Consider the following 9127-nt stretch of genomic DNA (forward strand, 5'->3'; position numbering starts at 1 on the left):
GAATTCTAGTTTCTGTCTACTCTTTGTATACTGTGCTTTTCACATCCAGCTTGTCCTCTCCATTCTGTCGCTGCCAAGGGGGTTTCAATTATTAACAACATTAACCCAGTATATTTGTGTGCGCAGTGATTTAGTTTAGTGCTTTTTTTCCTTTGCAAGAACCCTCTGTTGGTGTCTCTGCAAGGTTTCTCTTTCTCAACACTCCCTTCATGCCATATCACCTCACTCTGAGCACAACCATCTGAAAAATGACCCCCAAACCCCATTTTATCACATCCTGTAGGGATGTGCTGCAATCACACCCACCTACCACATCCATATATGAACTTGAACCACATCCATATGTGGCCTGAGATTTTCAGCGGTGTAATTTTCTCTAGATCAGTTACATCTGTGAGTCTTGTTCCCCAAGTTTTTGAGAGCTGGACTTTCATCCCTTGTTACAGCTCCTTGCTCAGAAAACATGGACGGGTTGATTGGTTCCAGTGAATCCTATCAGAATGAGCCAAATTTACAGGGTGGAAAAGTCACTTTAAACCCAATGTTCTTGTGCTTGAGAGATTCAGAGAGACCAGAAGATGCCAAATCCTGCTCTCACTTACACAATCTCCTCTCTTCTTGTTATTTCTATTTCTGTGAGTAAAAGGCAGAAATCTCTGCATTTAAACTGCCAGTTAAGGTAGTGCAATTGGCAAATGATCCCCTAAGCTCCTAAAACAGTTTAAGTAGAGAGGAACTCAGTAAATGCTGGTGATGGAACTGAATTTAGAAGTTGACTCTCTGAGTCACTGAATTCCAGATTTCTAGGTTGAAATCTATAATATACTTCCTTTTGGAACCTGCCATTTGTGTCTACAAGTCTTGTTCAACAGGATAATCTCCTTGACTGCTCTATTCAAGAATGTTATAGAGCCCTGGAAGAAGTGAGGAAGGGAGATTGGAACCAAATATAGTAGCACTATTAATAAAAATAGCTGAAAGTTACAATCACAATAAAAATGATGATAATAAAGAGTGTCCACAGTATTTCAGGTGATTTGCAGAAACTTTTCCTTTCTCCCCAGAAGGTGTTTTTATTACCACTTCACAGATGAGAAAATTGAACGCTAGAGTGATTAAGCAATTTTCCCTTGGGTAAAAACTAGTTATGTCCTGGGACAGGTGTGCTGGTTTATGTCTGTAATCCAGTACTTTGGGAGACTGAGGCAGGAGGATCACCTGAACCCAGTTTAAGAGCAGCTGGGGCAACATAGTGAGACCCTGTCTCTACAAAATATTAGTAGGGTATGGTGGTTCACACTTGTAGTTCCAGCTACTAGGGAGGCTGAGGTGGGAAGATTTCTTGAGCCCAGGAGGTTGAAGCTACAGTGAACTCTGATCATGCCACTGCCCTCAACAAAGTCAAGCATCTGATCAGTGGCAAGTTAAAGAGGCTCAGCTCATCTGTTGTTTCAGCCTGGGGGACAACAGAGAGGAATCTTGTCTCAAAAAACTCCCACAAGCAATAACATAAAAACTGGTATGTACTGCAGCCAGCATTTGAATAAATGTCCACTTGGCTGACCTCCTAGGTTTACCCAACATACCAGGTCACACCTCTCTTCTTGTTGATTGTTAGGGACTTTTAGCTTTGTAATTACAGACTCAAGAGTTTGATTGAAGGGAAATGTGAGGGCCAATTGGAAACCTCGTGCCCAGAGCTGAATGACACACCATTCAGAGGATTATCTGACTGCTATGACCAAGAGGAGCAAGGCAACTGGACCCAGCTCCTGAGGATCTGGAATGTGATGAGGATCCCCAAGCAGGCTTCTCTGAAACCAGACCCTGCCTTGACCCTGGTTAATTACTCTGTAGTTACCCACACAACTGAATTCCTGCTGTCTGTGGGTGCTGTGAGGCATGTCAAGGCTGTCAATGAACACAGAGCAGTGCTAATCCTGGTGAGCTTGCCCTGGGGCTGGGCAGGCTGTCCTATCGAATGATTATCATGTGATGAAGCTCCAGGGCTGCTGGGCCCATCCTGGCTTTCCGGCTGCAGTATTAACAGGCTTTTCTTCTGGGACACATGCTGCTGCCAGCCCTGCTGAAGGCCTCCCTCACTCTGGCTTGATAGCAATCAAGCCCTCTCCGTTGGAGCTTGTTACCTGGGAGTTGTCCAGATCAAATGATGAAAACTGGCTAGGGTGTCGTCGTTACGGTCAATTACCGGCAGCACATTAAATGAGGGTTGGCAAACCTCGGAACCACTGAGTGCCATTTCCAAGGCGTTTTGGGTTCATTGTTTTCCCAGCCTTTCTTCTCTTAGCCTACCTTGGCTCCTTCCTTTTCTTTCATGGTGAAACTCATGGGAATCTGAAAGGGAGTGGAACCCCTGGGTTTGTAATTCAGTGTTGTGACTCATGGATGGTTGTGGTATGGTGTGAGGATGCTCTGTACTCAGAAGGTGGGCTGAGCCTCTTTAACTTCCTAGGGATTAGATGCTCAACTTTGTGGAGGAGCAGCGAATGGAATCACTAGAGAGGCTAGAATGTGACTAGAAACCTATTCTGCAGTGTTCCTCTGGGTCTTCCTTTGGAAAGTCTATTTTTTGTTTATAGACTCTGAGCATTTGTCACAGGAAGTGAGGATGCCTACTTCTAAAGGAGGTCTCCATCAGGCCTTTTCAGCAGTTGTTAGAAGCTCTTCTCAAGTAGAACCACCCAAAAAGGTAGCTTATACTCATCAATTTGGGCTGGGCATTGTTCCAGGATTTCTTTCTAGAGAATTCTAGTATTTGCATCATGAGAATTTTAGTCTGCTAAATAGGGCCCATTTATCCTAAAGGCTAGGATCTTCCACATTAATGTTTATGCCAGTGGTTTAAAAGATGTGATCCCTGGCAGCATTAGCATCACCTGGAAACAGGTTAGAAGTACAATTTTTCCAGCCCTACATGAGACCTCTCAAATCAGAAACTCTGCAGGTAGGGCCCAGCAGTTCATCTCAGCAAGGCCTTGCAGGGGATTAGGAGGAATGCTCAAAATGTAAGATCTACTTCTTTAGACCTGTGCTATTCACTGTGGCCTGGGGACCACAGCATCAGCATCTCCTAGGAGATCACTAGAAATGCAGGACCTCAGGCCCACCTCCCAGAGTTGCTGAACCAGAATCTGCCTTTTAATAAGATCCCCAGGTGATGTGATTTTACTTGAAAGCTTAAGAAGTGCTACTTTGGAGCAGTGGTTCTCAACCTTGGCTGCACGTCAGACTCACCTCACCTCGTGCCCAGGCCCTGCCCCAGGCCAATTAAATCAGAATTTCTTGGGGTGATGCCCAGGCATTGGTGTTCATTAAAAGTTTCCCTGGTGATTCTAACATATAGCCAAGGTTGAGAGCAAGTGCTTTGGGCCACCATAGGCTCCAGAATCACAAGGAACTAGTCTGTTAAAACAACAAATTAAAAAAAAAAAACAAGCCAACCAAACAACCACCAGAACAAAGCCAGTGCTGCAGAGCTGAACTTCCCAACAGCATGGAGGGACACGTTGGTGACTCCTGGATGTGTAGGTCATGTGGAATTATTGATCCCATCAGCCCTTGGGAGACAGGATGGGACCTGGGTTGCCAGGAGCAACTAGTGACCCTGGGGGCTATTACAAATACTACCATTTTCTTTGTGTGCAGTGACAGAAAAAGACTGTAAAACATGCTATAGAGAACCTGAATAAGTCTATCATTGCCATATTGATGTGATAACTGTGGGGATGGAGTACGGATGAGGATCACTGGGATTGGGAGGGCAGGAATGTGCCTTTAGATATTTGATGACTTTAGTAATTCAAATTCAGGCAGAGATTGGATGTAGTGGCTCATGCCTACAATCCTAGCACCTTGGGAGGCTGAAGCAGGAGGATTGCTTGAGCCCAGGAGTTCAAGACCAGTTTGAGCAACATAGCGAGACCCCATCTTTATGAAAAAATTAAATTAGCCAGGTGTCATGACATGTGCCTGTAGTCTCAGCTACTTAAGAGGTTGAATGGGAGGATCTTTTGAGCCCAGGAGGCTGAGGCTGCAATGAGCCATGTTCGTGCTAACTGCACTCCAGTCTGGGTGCCACAGAGAGGTCCTGTCTCTAAAAAACAAAACGAAAAACAAATCCAGACAGATACTTCCTAGGTCATCATTGCTGCCTGGTGTTTATACAGCATTCTTGCTATTTAGAGATTTCCTAGCTTTTATCTGATTATTTCTTTCAATAGCCTTGTGCAATCTGTTGGGTGTGGATTATTTTCTTTTCTTTGGTGATGAGGAAATTAAAGTCCAGAAAAGCTGAACTTCTTTAAGGCTAGTTAAGAATGGATAGTCAAGGGGTGAAAGGGTATTTCCTTGATGCCCATCATAAAAGATCTAGAGATGTCATTGCCCACTTCACAATAGCAAATCCTACCTCCAGAATGGTGGACCCTCAACTCCTTGCTCTCTAGGCAGGGACTTGGTGTTCCTGCTACTGCTGTTGCTGCTGCTTTTGGTCCTGAAAATGCTGCCTGGAGCCTGGGGCTTTCTGGGAATATCCCAGAAAAGCTCTAAAAGAGGAACTGTTTAGCTAATTACGAAGGACTGTTGTTTAGCTGGCTTGTGTGTTAACACTTCCCCCTCTGCACAAGTTTTCATCCCGGTGCTGGATGAACATATTGTAATTATGCTAATCATGCTGGCTGGGCAGCCCGAGGCCAAGAGGGAGGGCCCCCCTCTCCCTAATTGTTTCCCTCTCTGAGAGCAGTTGGTTGTCTGCCTGAGTCTCCAGACAGGCTGAGGGAAAGTGTGGGGCGGGCTGGGCTAATAGGAGGTCTGAGCAGGGTTTCCTGACCTTGAGGCAGCCATATCCACTTGGTTTGAGGGAGGGAGGTGACAGGGATAGCTACTAAGGACTGAGCGAAGGGACTTCCTGCTGGATTCAGTATTCAAGACTGGCCCTTGCCAGAATGTGAAAGAGGCAAATTGATCTTTGGTATCCTTTACCTTCTTCTTGGTGGTGGTGTTTCCTCCTCCTCCTCCTCCTCCTTCTCCTCTTTCTTCCTTTTCCGAATCTTCAGGCACACAGTGTTTTCCTACTGGTCTGGACTTTGCTGGCAGGCAAATTAGTGATATAACTATAGCTGTAGATAAGATACACATATGGTTATAGACATACAGACATAAATACAAGCATCCTCATGTGTAGGTGACTTAATGAGCATTTAACTACTAAGGACAACTTGTTATGAAGGACAATGCTTAATGAACCTAAGGCCATGAATGAGGGAGATACTTTTAGTTAAGGAGGCCTGTCCAGTATTCTGCATATGATATTGGTTATAACAAGAAAATGATGAGCAATTGGCAAGAAAATTTACCTCTTTAGGAAAGAATTGACTTTCTCTCATGAAGTAATGTGGTGGATTATTTGAAGACAAAAAGAGAGGTCTCAGGGAAAGTTCTAGGAGAAGGCAGAAAAAAAATGAGCATTCTTAAGACTATGGGAGAATTTATTGTTTTGGGGTCTGGAAGGAAGGGAAGTAGGAAAAGGAGCAACAGGTTAGAGTCTGATGGATTTTTAGACATAGAGTTGATAACATATGTTATATTATTAAGTTGTTTGAGCTCACTTGTTATGTTGCCGTCCATCTTCCTAAAATCTTCAGTGAGTTGTGCTTCACATAGACTTCACTGGTGAGTGTGGCTTTGTATGCTGTGTAAGTGGCTCTGTATGCCGTGTCATATTTCTATCCAGGGAGAGAAGCCAAGTCCCACATCTGAGTTTGTGTGAACTGCAAAGGGGTTCCTACACAGAGGTGACCGTGAGACAGGCTTCTGGTCATCCACGTGGGTCATTAGGGAATGTGGGAGGCTGATCTAAGACAATTTTAACCAGAGCTTATAGAACAGCAAAGACATAGTCATCATTCCGGATTGCATTGAAGTAACAGTTAAGAGGGTAAGTCCTTACTGGTCTCTCACTGGTTAGAGCTATGCAGTGGCTCTCTTTTCCACCTACATTCACTTTTCTATATTTCCACTGGTCGTCTCATCCCAGCTGTCAGGAATACCATGGAAGGAGTTCTTCCTTCTTCTTCCCGTAAGCATTGTGCAGTTTTTCGATTGTGGTTTCTTTTTCCTTTTCTTTCTTTCTTTTTTTTTGAGGCCGGAGTGCAGTGGCATGATCTTGGATCACTGCAACTTCCACCTCCTGGGTTCATGTGGTTTTCATGCCTCAGTCACTCAAGTAGTTGGGACTACAGAGGTACGACACCATGCCTGGGTAATTTTTTTTTTTTTTTTTTTTTTTTTTTGCATTTTTTAGTAGAGATGGGGTTTTGCCACATTGGCTAGGCTGGTCTCAAACTCCTGGCCTCAAGTGATCTGCCCACCTCAGCCTCCCAAAGTGCTGGGTTTACAGGCATGAGCCACTGCACCTGGCCTATCCTGAAGTGCTTTATGGCTGCAAAGGATTCCAGGGAAATACTTAGCTCTATGTAACTGGCAATGGGTTTCATTGATCACCACGATTCTATGGGATTCTTGTTCAGTGTCAACCATGAAACTCATGATTCGATTGAAAATTTCCTAGTCTCAACTAGACTGGCTTATGGTATTGTGAACCAAATATGGGATAAAGATTATTAGTTTGCTTAATGTCTATTGATCAAGGCCAAACTGCATCTTCAGCACTGTGCTAGACTCTAGAGGAGTGGGAATACACAGAGTAGAAACAAAATTCCTGTTCACAGGGGAGCATATTTTTGGGGTACATCTAATCTCTTATCCTTTGGTGTCTCTCTGAATTTTTCTTTCCTTGATCTTCTCCCTCTTTTCCCATTTTTTTTGTTTTTCTTCTTCTTTTGTTCCTTCTTTGTTTCTTATGTTTCTGTTTCCATAAGATTTGTCTTCCCTCAAATTTTCTATGACTATGTATACCTGCCTTTTGCCTTCACTTCTATGGCCCTATAAATTTTTTGGGATCATCTGATTATAGATTTTAAAGCAAGCAAACAAATAGGTAAACAACAAATACATCTCTCCGAAGCCTGATGACTGAACAGTCACCAATGGGTTAAGCAGAACTTGCCTCTCCTCATCCTGTATGACCCGACCTGAGCAGCATAGCCCAAATGGTTCATTATCTGAAAGATCTTCATAACAGTGGGCATTCTGACCTACTAAATAATACGAGCATTCCCATAACCATATACAACAGGCTCAATGCAGGGCGGAATTTCAATCCTAAATCAGAATTACCCTGGATTCCTGGCACTGTAAACCAGATTGCTAATACCCAGTGATTTTATTAAAGTATCTCTTGTGGGCGTGAACTTTTTTTTTTTTTTTTCATTTTAATTGCTAGTTAAAAGAGAAAAATGAAAAGCTCATTTCTCCAAAAAAGAATTTTGGCAGGCAGGCAGTATGATTCTGGAACAGACGGTTTAAATATTATTTACATGTTGTTTAAAGTCACAACATGGTCTTGTGCATATTCCTAAAACATTAATAGCTTGTCAACTTGCTATTCTTATCCAAATTAGACAAATTTAATCAGAAAAAGAAAAATTGCTTGTATTTGCTTCTTCAGACATAATCATTGACTATATTGGGGGCTATTTTTGTTTACCATTTTGAATAGCCAACAATATTTTCAACTTCAAGGCTGGGACAGGGAGGTAATTAAATAAAATTCAACACTATACTTACCTGATAGGGGAGATACCATGATTACGAAGGTGGTTTTCCCAGGGTGAGGCTTATCCGTTGCACTCTGGATCTGCTGACCCCTGAGATTTCCCCAAATGTGGGAAACTTGATTGCATAATTTGTAGTAGTGGGGGACTGCGTTTGCACTTTCCACTGACTTTTTAAAGAGAAAAAAAAATTCAACACTAATACGAAACACCATGTAATAAGGCAAATCTCATTCTACTTTTTAATCATTATTTTAAGAAAAATGGGATGTATGCATTTATCCAGGAAAACATAAGGAAAAGTCCTTGCTATGTTGAATCACTTCTTGTCACATTTTGGCCAACAAAAAATTTGGTTGCCTAACATGAAACTCATATGCAGAAAAAACAAATACAAAGAAGACAAAAAGGATGGTTCACAAAGATATGTAAGTCAGGATAGGTTAGACCAGGCGTCCCCAAACTTTTTACACAGGGGGCCAGTTCACTGTCCCTCAGACCGTTGGAGGGCCGCCACATACTGTGCTCCTCTCACTGACCACCAATGAAAGAGGTGCCCCTTCCTGAAGTGCGGCGGGGGGGCGGGGGGGCGGATAAATGGCCTCAGGGGGCTGCATGCGGCCCTCGGGCTGTAGTTTGGGGACACCTGGGTTAGGCTATGCTGTGGTGACAGGTAATCCCGAAATCCCATGGCTTACCATATAAAGGCTTACTTCTTCCTTAAGTTAACTCAACTAGTAGGGCTTTGAGTTCTCCAGGAAGTTCCTTTCCATGGGATTCAGGTGGCTTGCATCTTGTGGCTATGCCCTCTGGAACATGTCTTCCATTGTGGTCACTAGTGCATGGGAAGAGCGTTGCATTCTGGCTCTAAACTGCTTCTACCTAGAACCAACAAACTTCACTTCTGTTTCCAGCTTATTGGTCACAACTAGTCACAGTGCCCTTCCTAACTGTGACTGAGCTGAGGGATGGGGAGGAACATAAAGATAGTGAGTGGTAAATGTCTCTGCCACAAAGCATAAATGGGGCCCATGCTATGTTAAAAGGGTCTCGTTTTGCAGGCTGCCAATATTTCTGTGGTGCCAGTGTTTTAGAGAAGCTTGCAGAGGGCTGGATGGCCTGCTGGGAGTGGCAATGGTTAAGGCTGTCTCAAAGGCAGAAGAGCTGGAGTTAGAGCTAAACTTGCTCCCATTGATGGGTTTAAGTAGACGCCATTGTGAGAGACCTTGAAAGAGGGCTCAGGCAGAGGGTCTGATTGACCTTAGGGGGCCCTAACATTCCGTGTAGGCTGAGTATCTGGGGGGTTCTGAAGCTTACCACCTTAAGTTTTCAGGTTGGTGAGGGCCCTGAGGTTGCTTTAATACCATGCGTATTCTGAACATTCCGGCTGGTAGTCCTCCCAGACGCTGAACTCTCCAAAGGTAGGGACCATA

At 43.7% G+C, this 9127-nt stretch overlaps 1 non-coding gene across 1 annotated transcript; it reads left to right on the forward strand.

Annotated features, from left to right (window-relative positions):
* The first annotated feature begins 7699 nt into the window (after window positions 1-7699).
* On the forward strand, window positions 7700-7863 carry LOC120362321 (U1 spliceosomal RNA). The gene has a single exon (XR_005578266.1). It is a non-coding gene; the product is annotated as a U1 spliceosomal RNA (small nuclear RNA).
* The last annotated feature ends 1264 nt before the right edge of the window (window positions 7864-9127 follow it).

The sequence above is a fragment of the Saimiri boliviensis genome, chromosome 1, assembly GCF_048565385.1.
Source record: "Saimiri boliviensis isolate mSaiBol1 chromosome 1, mSaiBol1.pri, whole genome shotgun sequence".
Classification (NCBI taxonomy): domain Eukaryota; kingdom Metazoa; phylum Chordata; class Mammalia; order Primates; family Cebidae; genus Saimiri; species Saimiri boliviensis.